The sequence below is a fragment of the Sardina pilchardus genome, chromosome 13, assembly GCF_963854185.1.
Source record: "Sardina pilchardus chromosome 13, fSarPil1.1, whole genome shotgun sequence".
NCBI classification, from domain to species: domain Eukaryota; kingdom Metazoa; phylum Chordata; class Actinopteri; order Clupeiformes; family Clupeidae; genus Sardina; species Sardina pilchardus.
Window position 1 is genome coordinate 26,160,763 of NC_085006.1, and position 16,456 is coordinate 26,177,218.

General features: G+C 43.3%; 2 non-coding genes across 2 annotated transcripts; one reads left to right on the forward strand and one right to left on the reverse strand.

Moving 5' to 3' along the window:
• Positions 1–495: 495 nt before the first annotated feature.
• Positions 496–567, reverse strand: trnac-gca (transfer RNA cysteine (anticodon GCA)). The gene has a single exon. It is a non-coding gene; the product is annotated as a tRNA-Cys (tRNA).
• Positions 568–9,760: 9,193 nt separating this feature from the next.
• On the forward strand, positions 9,761–9,832 carry trnac-gca (transfer RNA cysteine (anticodon GCA)). The gene has a single exon. It is a non-coding gene; the product is annotated as a tRNA-Cys (tRNA).
• The last annotated feature ends 6,624 nt before the right edge of the window (positions 9,833–16,456 follow it).

The window sequence follows — 16,456 nt, forward strand, 5'->3', positions numbered from 1 at the left end:
CATTTAATGCCACAGCCTTTAAGGTGACAGGTCTGTGTTACTCATGTAATCTTGTTTTGGGAAAATATCATCTATACCGACCTGGAGGCTATAGGGATTCCCATTACAGATGTTTATGATGATCTTTACATTACGCAAGCTCCAGTGGTAAAAGTAGGGGAAAATATTGTCTGCATAAATATTTGTGGCTTCATGTGTTTGTGTCACCTCAGCGTTATGGTGTTGGAATTGATCTAGAAACTGGAACAGGTAACTGTATTACAACAGTGAAAATGAAGACAAATATATGAAGCATAATATTTTGGAGCACAACAAGCACATTATGAAGGGTTTGTGAGTAACTTATATAAAAACAGCCAATAAATTGGGGCAAAGAGAGCAGTACTGTCAGGAATATACAACAGCGGTTGTAACTGGTCTCTGTCATTGAGCTGCCCAAGCCAAATTAGCAACACAGCTATATTTAGCACTACAGCGGTGTCCCTGGAAAAGGTCAGGGGGCACCCGGATTTGAACCGGGGACCTCTTGATCTGCAGTCAAATGCTCTACCACTGAGCTATACCCCCTTCTGTAAGGTGTGCCTTAATTTGACCAGTGCTGACCAGGTCATTGTTCTGTTTGTTTTACAAGGCGGGGGAGGAGAGGGTGTGACACACATGCTCTGTTCACAGAAACAACATTTACAGTGGTGTTAGGAGAGAGAGAGAGAGAGAGAGAGAGAGAGAGAGAGAGAGAGAGGGGGCAGGCAGAGAGAGAGAGAGACAAAATGAGAGAGAGATAAAGAGATATATATAGAGAGAGTGAGAGAGTTAATGCCTTTTGTTTCTGCTGATTGTCTTTGGCATTTGTCTAGTCAATTAACCTATGCTGTACTTGGTGTAATGTTCTCCTCAACACCACTCTCAGTTGTTAATTGGCCTATTCTGTATTTGCTCTAATGTTCTGCTTGATGTCATTACCTGCAGAAAATGGTCTCTTTATTCCCCTGTACTCCCTGCAATGGAGGATTTTATGACAATATTACAATATTCATTTCATTTGGCGATAAAGCTTGTAGAGCTCACCGGGCCAGTATGGGCCTTGCAAATCTGCTCAGGAGGACGCTGTCACATCCCGTCCTGAATACTGCAGGGTGTCGGACCAGAGCAGCTGCTCTGTTGATCCTTGGCCCTCATCACCAGACAGGAATGTTCTGCTGAATCATACAGGGCAGGGGAGGATGGAAATGCTGCAGAGATCCAATTCAATGCGCTTGTTAATCGCAGACTGACAGACATTAGTGTTGGCAGTTAGCCTACTCATGAAGTTCTCATACCATTTCTCACACAGAATGAAAGAAAAAGAGTGAGAATAAAGCACAAGCTATAGCCAGCAAAATAAATATTTAAAGGCACAAGGCACAATAAAATATAAGGGCACAAACCTGAAACTTATTTGTTAATACAGAAATACTGACGTTTGTACGTCCCTCAAGTGGTGTCATGTTGCTGGGCAATGGTAAACGAAAAGTCTATATTAGAATTATTTTTGTGGGTGGAGGATGAACGAACAAAACTCTAAATAAACTATAGAAAACAATTTTGTATCATACAGAAAGCTAAATTAGTCGGTAAAGGATATCTATCCGTATAAAAGCAACATGACACCCAGGTGGTTTGGTAAAGGATATCTCAACGGCTGTAACTGCCTTACTGCCGAATTATAGCCGTGGGGATTCATATCGCTTAATTAACATTTAAGCATTTTAACATTTCAGGCACAGAACTACAGCTACAACAGTAGAATGAAATGGCTCGTCGTAGCACACCACTTCTGTCGTTCACATGACGTCATGTCCTGTATTTCGTAACGTCCAAGTGCCTGGCAGTTGTGTGAATGTGGGCACTTCAGCATGACCATCTTCCCGCTCCATGCCTTTAGTAATGCGATGGTCATCATATTCTGTGTCACAGGCTACTTCTCGAAACTCTCACCAATCTACATACCTACGTCACGTAAGGGTCAACATCAAGGGTCAACTGAGACATGTCATGACTGAGATCTGACCCTGGTGTTTCATTGCCTGGAGACATGACCCAGTGGATGATGCCTGACACAATAAAGATAAAAGAGAAAACTGAGGAGCATTTTAACGCCTCTTCAGCCTATTGGCGGGTTGGCGAGATCTGATGATAATCGCCTCGTTCTGTCTCGTCGTGGCCCATCAAGACAATCAGCTGAGACAAAAGCCATCACATCTCTCTCTCTCTCTCTCTCTCTCTCTCTCTCTCTCTCTCTCTATCAATTGGAACATGGGGGGTTGAGGGTTGTATTTGTGCATTGGATGGGGAGGAGGAATTTTCAAGTTCTGAACTATTCAAAGGTGACTTATACCTAGTTTGGTTTGTCTGTGGGGGGTGAGGGGTGAGGTTTTAACCCTATGAACCCTAGGTTGTATCAGTTAGAAGCTATATATGCTATATTTTTTTTTTTTCAGCAGAGTTTAGGCTATCCAGATCTGCCATCATTTCATGTATGATGTAATTGCTTTGATTTGATTTGAATACAAAAATTGTATCATGACCTTTCTGTGCTCCATATCTGTGACACTGATCTGACCTGACTTGACCCGAGTTTAGGCGTTAGTCTGACATATGATGATTCTCTACAACAACCCTCCCCGCTGTGAGTAGCCCTCTCATGTCAGATGTGGGTGGTGAAATACTGGGATTGTACCAGCAGATGGCAGTGCTGCTCCTCCAGTGATTACAAATCCATTCCAATGCTGGGCCTAAACACTTATTCCACTTCAGTAGGATAGGTGTAGGCAGGGTTAACACTAGAAGCGCCGCGCCCCTCTGACCCACTTATACCTAGAAGCGCCGCGCCCCGGTCATTTGACCGCTTTGACGACCTACTAGAAGCGCCGTGCTGTTGTGAACTACTTAAAGCGCGGCGAGGCGGTCAAAAGACCGCTGAGTCCTTAGACTGGGAGGCTGTTACTTACACATAATGACAGCTAGATGGCGCTTCGTGCACGAATCAAATCGTTTGAATACATTTGTCAGACTGTGTTGTCTGTGGTTGTTTCATTATGACATAGGTCTACAGCACGTTTGAGTTATCTGTCCATTTATTTGTGTTGATTTGTGTTGTTTGAGGTAAAAACTCTGGAGGAGTTCTTGAACAAAGATTGAGCAAACTTGACTTTCAACTTTCATAGTATTTCATTTTTTATATTTCGTTTTTACATTTTGTATGCTAGCCTACTTAGAAATGTTGGCTATTTTAAAACGGAGGCATACGCGTTCTGTGATTAGGAGCCTGACCCGACGGGAGGGGAAGGATGAAAAATGTCGACCCAACACCGGTGTTGTTGGATCTCGAGATCCGTAACCCGCAGTTCGGGTTTGGGCAGATAATCTAAGCTCTAAAATGAATGGATGGCTAGTTCTAATTCACTCCCCAAATTCACTTCTATTCATTTAATAGGTCTATGTTCGCGCCGCGGAAAATGATCGGACCGAACAAAGAGCCTAACCTAGTCTGGTTTCAATTACACAGTAGCCAGGATTTCATGCCGCATTTTACAGGCTACCGCGGCTACTTTCTAAGACAATGTTCATTCATTTAGGGAGAAGCATCTAGGGTCTAGCTACCTCGGAGGGAGGGAGATAGAGAGAGCAGAAATGCTGAGCAGGCATATGCGCGAGAAGTAGCCTAGGCCTAGGCTAATTAAAAATGATGAGTGAAAAAGATATTCTCCGTTTTGCGAATGTGTAGGCTATGTTTCGATGTCTGCTGAAAAACAGCTATAGGCCTATTGTGAATTCGTGATTTTGAATTGAGACACACATCCACGATGCGAAGGGCCAGAGACGTAGCCCACTGGTTAGAGCTTCAGCCTCGGAGCCCAAGAGTTGCTGGTTCGATTCCCGACCTATGTAGCTTATGGCAGAAGTACTTTTAAGCAAGGCATCAATAAAGTATTCTATTCTTTTCTATTCACACAACTAGCCTACACGCATGCTGGCGAATTCGAACATTCTAAAACGCGCATATACGATGAAACATGATTGCGCATTCTTCCACCAGTTGCATGTAAACAACAAACAGCCAGCTTACAGCCATGCAGGAGGCAGAGTGGGGGTGGGGAGGCATTTGTCAATAGCCCCTTTCAGACCGTCGGGCCAAAGCCGAGCTAGCCAGGGCTAATTGCTTTCACACCTCTTGGCGGGTGCTAACTGCGGGCCAAATCGGGGCTACTAGCCCCTGATTTCTGGCCCAACAAAATCGTTGGGCCAGTCGGGACTACAGTCGGGCCAGAGGCGGCGTCAAGGTGAAGGCGGAGTCAACCCGTTGATTGCACATGGAATTTAGACATAACGTTACATCCACATAGATATTTGCCTGTCAGTAGGCTAACTCCGTCCAGAGATCACCATGTAGCACAGTAAAAAGTGAACTAGCCTAATATAACTAACTAACATAGCGTCCCACTAATTTAGGCTATTCCTGCCAGTGTGTTTTCTGCTATTGATACGACCAAAGATCCTTAAATAGTAGCCTAGATTAGCCCAGCTTGACGTTACATTATAAACTTTGTTTTTCATGCTAGCGCGAACTTCTCCTTTTAGTACACCAGAAGAATACATAAACGCCTGGACATGGTAGTGATTTTCACCGCTTAAAATTCATTTATTTTCATTTTGAAAGAAACATGGTGAGGCAATAGAAAATGCCATTGCAGGTCGTTTGTTTAGAACAGGAGGAAATCGCGTTGCCGGGACAACCTGACATTTTCACTCACGCACTCCAGCCCCTTTCGTTCGGAAATTCTAAAATAACTCTGTTTGTTAATGCTTCAAAATAACATTTAATAAATGAACCTTACATTTTCCAGTAGCCATAGACTTGTGGATTTTAACAAAGTCCCGTTTGGTTCTTAGTAGGAGCGTCTACTACTGGCTTCAAAATATTTTCTTTAGCCTGTGAACTCGTGGCATCGTCGTGAAACTATAATTCCACTGGAGCTCCATGCGGATTTTACCATAGACAGCGTTCTATGTCTATGGATTTTACTGTCTATGGATTGTACGCACAGCCTTACAAATGTTTACTGCTCTTCGAGTCAGGTAAAATGTCATTTATGTTACATAACTCATTTAGATACACGTCTGTGCCATGCGTTTCTTTAGGAATCCACCGTCTTAGTTTGTATAGAAATGAATATTAGCCTAAGTGACATACAAACGGACAATAAATGGTGACTGACTTCTATAGCACAGCATAGGAAAGCCTAAGCGACTTTCTGCTTATCCTGCTTGAAAAGGTGTGGTAATGGTGACGTTTTCACAAGCGAGGGCGTGTCGAGGTGTAATGCGGAGAGGCTAATGGCCTGACAGTCTGAACGCAAAGGTGAGGCTTGTGGACCCGGGCTATTAGCACCAGTTTGGCCCGAAGTTAGCCTGGCCCAAGCTGGCCCGATGGTCTGAAGCCGGCTAATGCCACAGTGATGTCTGTAGCCTAAGATCTTATCCACACGTAGCGAAACGACCCCCACCCCCCCAGTGAACTGGTTAGACGTGTATGGGGGAGGGGGAATGATCGGTTTCAAATAGGCTGTTTGCAATGGACACTGTGTTATGTAGCCTAGCCTAAAGACCCCGAAGCCATTTGCTTTGAGAATAACGGCTGGCTTCATGGCTGATAATGGCTTTAGTTGCCACTTCATGTCTACAGAACATGCAACTGAGTCCTGTGTAGCCTATCGTAGCAACGAGCACAATACTGATATGGTGTATCCAGTGGGAATCGTTTATAGGCTCGCGTTTATTTTTCGCGTGTGTCTCTGATATAATTATTTTTAGATGCAAAGTCTAACTGGCTTAGCCAAAGTTTGTCAGATGGCGACTTTGGCTTAGAAAATTATTGGCTGGCGAAATTATTTTTCGTTAATGGTAAACAAATTTCAGAGAGCTTGTTATTAAAAAACATTAACAAAAAATAATTGTACGTCGACGTTCAAAAACGGTCAATGAATTCAGTCACTGAGCTATAATATTAGACCACTGTCAAGAGGCGAACCCGGGCCTTCAGCGTCGTAGGCGGGGAAGATAACGCTGCGCCACTTGCTGATTCATTGTACCTGCGACGAAACTCAGTCAGTCCAGCAAACAAGTAATGTCTCAGTCATGTTCTCAGCAAAATCTGGAGTATAAAAAAGGGCCGTGTTGGTGTTGCTCTTTACATCCACCAACGACAATGAGAGTGGTTGTGTGGCGATGTATTTTGACAGTTCAGTCACTTGTGCGAAGTCGTAGCCTACTCAGAAATGAAAGCCTACCTGTAAAGTTTGATTTCGTAGGCCTACTTGTAATTTTTGAATTCGTATTTTTTTCCCATCCGTATTCTGATGGATAAAATACACACAATATATTTTATGCACGACTGGACTCATTTGAGAACTCACACATAGGCTATTTATTGTATGCACGACTACAGACAAATACGAACGTGCATCAAATCTATGACACGAATATATTGACAGCTATCTCACTCCATACAAATAGAAGATAAGATATACAACTATGAATGTACGTAGGCATACGCGCCCTACGTACATAAATAGGCTACGATGGACGAATTTCAGCTGAAAATATTGTTTACACATGTAGGCCTGCCTAATAGAACGTCGCAACGTTTTCAAAACAAACTCGCATTTTACCACTGTAAATCACCTCCATAGACTATGCCATGTAAATGAAAAATAGTTATTAAAATAAATCACATGTATAATACATATCGCACATATATAAACTATATGTTTTATGGTAAAATATTATTCTCATGCCCGACTGTCAGGAAACCCTTGCGACATCTGCTGTGAGAAAAGAGAATAGCAGCCTGGACAAACATGGCCGAACGCGAGACAACATAGTGTTGTCACATAATGAGCGCAAAATAGCTCTAAACTAGCTTGTACCGGTGTGCTTTCGATCATGTAAAAATTCTGGGTGACAAAACAGGCGTATTTAGGAAAAGTCGTGAACGTAGGGTCCTGGAATTTAATCGAGTGAAAAGATTTTTTTTTTTTTTGTAATCGCTGCGGTCAAATGACCGCAGCCCGGCAGTTCTAGGTATATCTAGGTCAAACCCACACGGCGCTTCTAGGAATACGCGTCAGCGGTCAAATGACCGGCGCTTGGCGCTTCTAGTGTTAAATCATCCAGGGGTCTCCAACGTGGTGCCCGCGGGCCACGGATCACGCTCTAAAAACATCCTCCATTGTGACATTTTTAATAATTTAACTATAGACAAGAACCATTTTAAGAATGTATGTAGACAACAATCTGTAGCTTTAACTACATTAACATTAACTTGGTGGTGATACCTTGAGTTGTAGGCCTAGCTGGTTAACTTTTAGCCTTTGGCTCAGAATACCTTTCCCATTCAATCGACAACGGAAGTGGAGCGCATATACATGCTCCTCGCACACATGCAGAAAAAACAAGCTCACTCGTCTGGTGTAGCAAATGGAAGCATGTCTTCGCGAAAGTTCTGTGCCCATTCCGTGTTTGTCCCATACGGTTCGTGCATGATTGTTCAAGTACTGAAAAACGTTTGCTTTACTGTAGCGCACGGGCCTTTTCTCCTCCGTGTAGCGCTGGAAATCGTGTGGGATGTAGGCTATGCCATGATCCAATTAACCTACCGGGCGCAACATGTTGTCAGATCATGGAGACGTGCAATAACTATAAAAGGCGTCTTCATAAGTTAGGGAAGGTGGTGTTGGTGATAGCTATTGAAATGTTAAAAAAAAAACAACAAAAAAAAAACAGTTGTCCACTGAAATCAGAACTTTAAACAGCCTCAAAATTCTTTATGGTGAGTAATGCCTTAAAAATGTAGCTAACCTAAATTATTAGTTGCACAAAACATGTTCTTTGTTGTTGGTAAAAAAAGAAATATTAGGTTCCCCATGCAAACTTTGAAATGAACAAACTGAACAAGATGTTGGTAGTGTTGCATATTGATATTAAAATATTGAAGAATCAGATGAAAATACAGTTGTTTAAAATAGATAAAGGGGCCTACAGCACATAATATTGATAATTTGACATTGTAAATCACCCACTTTTTAGGAGGGTTACCCTCGCATAAAAGGTTGTGAGGGGCTGTTCGCTTCAAATGGGTAGCCCTCCATATGATTTTGAGTTCTTCCGGTAGCCCTCATCCCCAAAAAGGTTGGAGACCCCTGATCTACCATTTACATGTAATATCCTTATGTCAAGTCATTTAAATATTGCTTTAGATTCTCTTAACTATCCAAATGGTTTCATTTTCATATTTCTCATTATAAAAGTATTTTTTGCCGACTGTAGAGCTCCCCCTCCCTATATTTATATTTTACTCTGCTGTTGTAAATAGCTTGTTACCCCTGAAAATGTTTTTGTTGTGGAGGTGAGGAATTAACAACAGGGGGGAAAAATTGCGAACTTTATCTACTGACATTGAAATGTTTCACGATTCTCACAAGATGTCTTTGGGTCGGCTATTCTTGAAGTGACTGATGGCATGGCTAGTTCTCTCGTTAGCGACTCGCTACGGCTATGCTGAATGGCTATGAACGATTCGGTGAAGTTTGTTCACCATCAAATTGGCTTACTAAATATTAAATTAAGGCAAAAATCTTCCATAATGTACCTTCAAAGATCAATGTCTAGCGGGCATGGTGAAGGTTTTATGGGGTAATAGGCTATTTGAGGTAAGACAACATCAGGTGAGAGACATCATTATGCTGAAAGGTGCTTGTCAGGTCTCCAGGCTTGTATGTGTTAGGCATTCAGGCATTTGGCACCCTGTTGTTTAGATGAGAAGAGGTGGGCCATTTTGGACTTCAGGCCCAATAATGAGGCTCTGCTCAGGAGAGCGTCTCCAAACTGGATCAGGAAGAAGAAAGAGAATATGTATGGAATGTGCGGATGCTCCACGGAGAGCCATCTAGTTAAATATTAAAACATATCTCATTCATTGTGGGGGAAAAAAAAAAAAACCTCACTGGCAAAACAACCTCCAGAAAAGCGGAAGAAATTTCACAGCCTTCAAAGCTACAATTTAAATACAACTGCATATAGTATATTTCCCAGGATATTTTGATGAAGAGAAGCGTCGGTTTGAATTGATCTGGCAACTAAATGGATCATAAAAGACACAGAACCATGCTATCAGACTAGCAGCAGTTAGGCAGTCATAGTCCTAGTGGATAACTTCTTCATTAGTTTGCTATAAGAACATTATTTTCTCCGGTATTATTTTTTTCTTTCATCAAAATCACTCAGTCTCTCTCTCTCTCTCTCTCTCTCTCTCTCTCTCTCTCTCTCTCTCTCTCTATCTATCTCTCCATTTCTCATGCTTCTTCTCTTTTTGTTCTTTCTCCTTCATAAACACAGAGGAGTTGTCTGTTTGTTGTCTATACCCCCCTCTATATCTCTCTTTCTTTCTCTCTCGAGCTTGTTCTCTTTGCCCCCCTCTTTCTCTCTCTCTCTCTCTCTCTCTCTCGTGATTGTTCTCTTTACCCTCCCCCTTTCTCTTTCTCTCTCTGTCTCCCTCTTGCGTTTGTTCTCTTCAGTTCTCTCTGTCACTGTCCCACCGCTGCTGTAAATGTTGACTCTGTGACAAGTGCATACTGTCACACCCTCCCCTCCCCCACCCCGTAAAACAAATAATACAATGTGCTAACAGAGTTAACTGGTGTTGATTGCAGGTGAGCTGGCAGATGGGGGTATAGCTCAGTGGTAGAGCATTTGACTGCAGATCAAGAGGTCCCCGGTTCAAATCCGGGTGCCCCCTGACCTTTTCAATCGGGAACAACAGTATCAAGTCAGCGCATTGATAAATCAATGTAGAGACAGTAATGGGAATTCCCAGACTGAAGGAATGGTCATGCTTTGGACAAAGGCTACAACAGCTTTTCACTGCCATTTAGTGTTCACTTCCAGGCTCTTCCAGGTCAATGCGTTTGAATGTCTCTGTCTTTAGGTTTGTGCTCAGACAGTAGATGATTGCTTTCAGTTGAAGGCCAACAGAGCAGTTTACATAAAATGTCAATGAATGTTTCTTAAGTTCAAGGAAGCAGTCGTCGCAGGTGAAAAGGGACTTAGGCATGTCTGAGAAAAGAAGAATTAGATCCATCCAACAATAGCTGGATCGGATACCCCTCACCTCCCCACAGTCTGTCTATAAATGGAAAGCGCTGGCTGCGACACAAACGTTCAACACCTTTCTTTTCATAAAATTCATTAAAAATGTTCAAGGTTGCTCAGGCAAACACCCAACTGCAGAGCCCTGGATAATACAAGCTTAGAGCGCAGAGAATCAAAACCGCAAAACAGATACCCTTGTGCATTGTGAGGAAATAGTAAGTATTGAGAGGAGTCTTTCGAGCTGCAAATTTTCCACTGTGAGTTTAATCCACTTAACAGTGACAAAAAAGAACAACGGATCTACAGTGGGATTCTAGATCTCTGCAGTGAAATCGGATTCTATCCAGCCCACAGTCTGCCCCTGAACTATACATGCATGCCCACGTTTATTCTAATGGGATGAACCCAACTGCTAGACTGTGGGGTTGCATAATGGGCGGTAAACACATGCAAAAGCCCAGACAAATCATACATTCATGGGTATTCTTCATTTTTGCAATCGTATTGGGTTAGTGCACTATACACTATACACTATACACTAGGCCGCAACACTGCTTCCCCCAGCCTCAACCGATGTGAGTCTTCGAAACAATTCTATTTCCTCTTTAATTTCTCTTCAGTGTTTCACTCCTAAAATATCGATCAGATTGGAGTCCGGCACCATTTGATCTTCATTCAGCCATCACCCACTGCTGTCTTACACTGTTCAGTACTACAGATTGCATAACCATAACTCTGTTTTGGAATAGAAGAGCAATCCACCGGACAACTATAAGTAGCCATGCAAAGCAATGTTTAAGAAAATCTGCATCTGCATGTTGTTGATCCTGTTGAGGGGACAGTGCCTCCGTGACAAGTCAACCGGCAGGAGCCTCTGATATGACTGTGTGCTCTTATGCGGAGTGCTTGTTATCGTCACAGAGATCAGCCCCGCTCTTATTTGACGGCATTGGCTTCCGTGGAGAGGCTTTCTGTGACACTGCCGTTATTGGCTGCACAAGCTCCTTTCACTCGGCGTTCTCTTGACTCTGAGCGGAGGAGGGAGAAAAAAAAGATGTTCTGGCATATTCCCCCACAATGCACGACTCCTCTCAAAAGAGACATTCCTCAGCTTCCTCGTTTCCTTTAGTATTAGATTTTTAAAGACTTTCAATGCCCTCTCTCTCTCCCTCTCTCTCTCTCCCTCTCTCTCTCTCTCTCTCTCTTTCAAAGACACAGAAGTACACACCATGACACACACGCACACACATGCAGACACACATTATACGAATACACACAGACATAATATAGACACACACACACACACACACACACACAGACAAAGACATAATACAGACAGACACACACACACAGAGACACACACACACACACACACACACACACAGACACACACGCAAACAAGCACTCTCTCTCTCTCTCTCTCTCTCCCTTTCTATCTCGCTCTCTCTCTCTCTCTCTCTCACAGACTGGGCTATGGTTAGAGATTAGCAGAGTAAGAAGTGTGCCATGCACCCATTGAAAATGCACATTTGTGACTGTGTGAGCGCCCACAGCCTGAAGATTACAGGCGAATGAGTCATACCACACACAATCATTTCTGCATTAGTCAGGACCCTGCCCTCAGTGCCTCTACCCAGCTTTCAAACAATCAGCCACTGCAACTCAAGGAGGGGTAATGGCACTCAACTCTCCATTTCTCGCTCTCGTGCCTTCCACCCCTAGGCGTCCGCATATGCTTAACACTTGTATTAACCAAACCGGCGCAGCGTTCTCAATCACCGCTGAGCACCTCCAAAATGACACGGCCTCCTCTATTAAAAAATGTCATGGCTAAGTAAACAAACTAGCATACCATCTGTCACAATGTAATCTGCCAATGCATCATCTTCTTCATCTTTCAAAGAAGAGCAATTGCCAAAGCCAAATCAGCAGAATGACTTGCTATGAAAATGTTGCACATGATGAGTAAGCGTAAGTAAGTAACATCCTGAATGACACTGTAATAGGCTGGTAAACCTGAGTCCTGTTATCTACAGTAATTTCCTGTGTATTAGTCACATTGTGTATAGCCGCAAGAGAGTGTTTTATGCAAGCTAAAAGAAACAACACCATATTAATACCATATTAACTGCCCCCGTGTATTAACCTCATAGCTGAAGAAATTGTGCAAAATCAATGTATAAACTGTGGCTAATAGTTGGGAAGTTACGGTAGACAAACTTTGGTTCTTTCTGGATGTCATGGCTTCGAGGACTGATTGTAATTGGCCCAGGCTTGATCCCAGGCCGCTGCAAGTGTATGGTGCATACGTTCCTCTGGATGAAAGCCTTCCCTTCCCTAATTACATTTGTATATAGTGTCCCTCTCATGGACTTTGTAGCTACTGGTCAATGCCATAACGCTATATATGTTGCTTTCTGGACAGCATAGTTTAAAGGCTAGAACTGTACATTTGTGGTCTCTTGGCATCATGGTTTAACACCAGAACCATACTATGCCATAACATGCTTTTTGTCTGGATATGTAAGGGATAACGGCCGACGAGGTGACCGGTTCGATGGAAATAATGGCTAGGTGGAGGTCTAGAACTCCGGCGACGTGCGAAGCACGGAGACGGAGTTACCTCCGCCGTGCCATTATTTCCATCGAACCGGTCGACCTCGAAGGCCGTTATCCCGCTTATCTCCCGTTTGTATTCATAACCTGTATATTTAGAACATAGTTTTATTCCACCGTTGCGTCTGTTAACATCGCTAAAACTGTCTTGACTGTGGGACTACTTTCCGCCACATATCAACTTTCTACTTGCAGGACAAAACTGCCGTTACTAGTTCTAAATGGATAGTTGCTATGGCCAAAAGCCAGTCGTTAGTTCTAAATGGCTGGTTGCTACGGCCAAAAGCCAGTCGTTAGTTCTATCTCTCCCGTTGTCAAGCGGCCATATCCCAGGATTCTGATTAACTTTAACTTTGAAAGATCGCTACTTTTATAGCCTACATGGCATCCAACTAGCTACAATCCACCTCCGTCATATGCTACAATGTTACTATGGTTCTGCACGTCTGTATTTCAGCTTGGATGCAACGTGACAGTTAATTTAAACTTCGCAACGAGTTTGGCGAATTAATATTCAAGTGTGCTACGGGAACTACTTCGAAGGTAGCAGGTTATACGAAGTTAATGGCCACCCCATTAGCCAATCAGAGAAGAGAATTCCATTGTTGAGGGAGATAACATGGCTTAAATGGCAGAACTGATGATATAGTGTCTAGCATAAGGAGAGTGCTGGTACAACAGGTAGCTTCACAGATTTGTGTGCAATTGGTTCAGTTCCAGATGGCTGCACATGTTTGTAGTTTGGTCTGTGCACAAGCCTATGCTAATCACCATTCCATTTTTAATCTCTCTCCAGATCTCAGAAACAAAGCCATGGAACACACACTCTAAATGAAATTGCTGCATCACAACAACTATAATATACCCAACTGTACGTGTCTTTCTGGCTTCAAATTTAGGGCCTGCTAAGTATATCAGTTTAAGAATTGGTATAAGTTTCAAAGTAGCATAACATTGGGAAATATAGTATAACTATATATTATATATACCTTTTTGATAATGTGAGGGAAATTCTTTGCATTTATCCCAATTCATGAATTAGTGAACAACACACACAGCATCCAGTGAATACACAGTGAGGTGAAGCACACATTAACCTAGAGCAGTGAGCTCCCTGCCCTACAGCGGCACTGGTGGGGTTAGGTGCTTTGCTCAAGGGCACTTCAGCAGTGGACTGGTCGGAGATCGAACAGGCAACCCTCCAGTTACAAGCTCGAAGCCCTAACCAGTAGGTTATTGATACTCAATAGCCCACACCACTAGTATACAATAATTGATCATACAGTAATGCATTGCTAAAAAAACCCCTGTAATTTCCCAACTATTAGCGATGGTTTATACATTTCTTCAGCTATGAGATTAATGCATGGGGCAGTATATTACTATGTTTTTTTTTTTTTTTTTTCACTGGCATAAAACACTGTCCTGCAACTTGTGGCAGGACAAAATGTGGCTAATACACAGGAAAGTACTGTAACTCAACATTGTAATATGAGAGATCAGTAGCCCAAATTATCATTCGTTTACTCTCTCAGTGTTATATTCTTGTCTAAAAACAACACAGATAGCCTGCTCTTATCAGAGATATCAACGGAACGCAGCGGGGCCCAAGGTACACAGATGCTGTGTAATGACCCCAAATCCTCCCTGAAGACCACAAGCCAACGGTTAAGTGCCGTTTGAAAACACATAAACTCACGCTGAGATTCAAATTGAAGGCTTGTTTACCCCCCGGGAAACAAGTAGGCTGTTATATCTTAATATAAGCACCGCAGTTCACTATTCAGAGCTTGTGTGTGGACAAGACTGTTTGCTGAAGCTGCTTTCACACGGTGAGCATTTTCACTTTGGATGTGTTAGGATAACGTGGTCCTTGGCATAGATCTTAAAAAGCTATATGCCACACTGGGCTCCAGAACGTACATAAATATAGCGCCGCCATATTGGTGGGGTCAACAATCACTGGAGGTCAATGGAGAAACAGGTGTCTCTGATTACCGGTAAGTGTTGCCCTCACCAATATGGCGGCCGGGTTTATGCATACCACCTAATGCAACTCGACGGACATGCGGCATCTAGCTTTCTAATATCTATGGTCCTTGCCATGGAGCACACAAGAATGTGTGTTGATGTAAGCATGTAAGGAGGTCTAGCCTTAAATCATGGTAACTGACAAAATATGTTCTTGGAACATGGATAATAGGATAAGATAGATAAGCGATATTAACCTGAACATATTGATGTTACTTATAATTAAAATTTTTATTCTGCTTGGCCCTCTAGTTGTTTTAAGGAGGGGGCATTTTTAACAACTGTCTTTATACATTAAGCATTTCTGCCACCTATTGGTGATATGTGAAATTGCACATTTTACTGAACAAAATTACCCATTGTGGGCAATTGTGTAACCAATTGTGAATGACTGAATCATAATGACACAGACTCACTCAGTAACCCACCCACACCCACACCCACACCCACACATGCGATTGTATCATGCAACCGGCACAGTGAATAAGTGAGAAGGAGTCTGAAGACAGAGTGATGCTCTGCAGATTTCTCCGCTCTTGTCACATTCATCCCCTTGGAATGAGTGCAGCCCGAAATGGTGGCAAGCTGTAGTGCAACGCACTGAAATCCACAATGCAATTACATGTGTGAGGGGGAGACTCTTGGCTCTCGCCTACACCATCTGTAGTGGGGAAACAGAGAGAGAGAGGACGAGGAGAGATGGAGAGAATGAGAGAGAAAGAGAAAGAAAGAGAGGGAGACACCAATTGAATATAGAGAGGGGGGGAGAAATGGGGGAAATATGATAGAGAGAGAGAAATAGAGAGATATAGCTAGATAGAGAGAAGGGAACAAGGGAGCTAGGAAGAGAGATAAACCTAGACAGACAGAGAGAAAGTTAGGAGGGAGGGAGGGAGGGAGATAAATAAAGCTAGATAGACAGACGGACAGAGAGAAGGGAAAGAGGGAGAGAAGGATGGGAGGGAGAGGGGGAGATAAATAAAGCCAGATAGACAGACAGACAGAGAGAAGGGAGGGAGGGAGAGTTGGAGGAAGAGAGGGATGAACACTCCAGACTCCTCAGTTGGCAGCCTACTTCCTGGGTTTCCCCACTAGCAGATGGAGCAGGCAGTGTGCTTATCTCTCTATTCTTCTCTTCTTCATCTCTTTCTGCAGTCATCCATCTCCTGGACAATCATGTCTGGGCTGAGAGGGATCCCCAGCCCCACCATGCAGGCCCATCTACAGGGACATCGCCGTCACCTGCCTCAGCGCTAGCTGCCTGGCTTTCTCCTCCAGCAGGAGGGATGTCGCCTGGTTAATTACAAAGAAAAAAAAAGAAACATGTTTTGGCTGTGCTGCCAAATTCACCAGCACTGAAAGTGATCGCCAGACTGTTAATCGAGTTGCCTTCCATAGACATCCTATGCCTGCCCTGTGGCATATGAGAGCAAGTAAAAACCACGGGGACTACGCCAAGTCCAAAGTTTAGTACACAGCTGGGAACTGGCAAAACGTCCGCCTTCGTGTCACGGACCTTGTGCCTGAAGCCCGGAGCACGGAAGCACATAGCGTGGGAGAACTGGGGCATTGGCAACCAGGGCAGCTCTCAGCTTTGCCACCCAGATGGGCATGAGACCTGGGC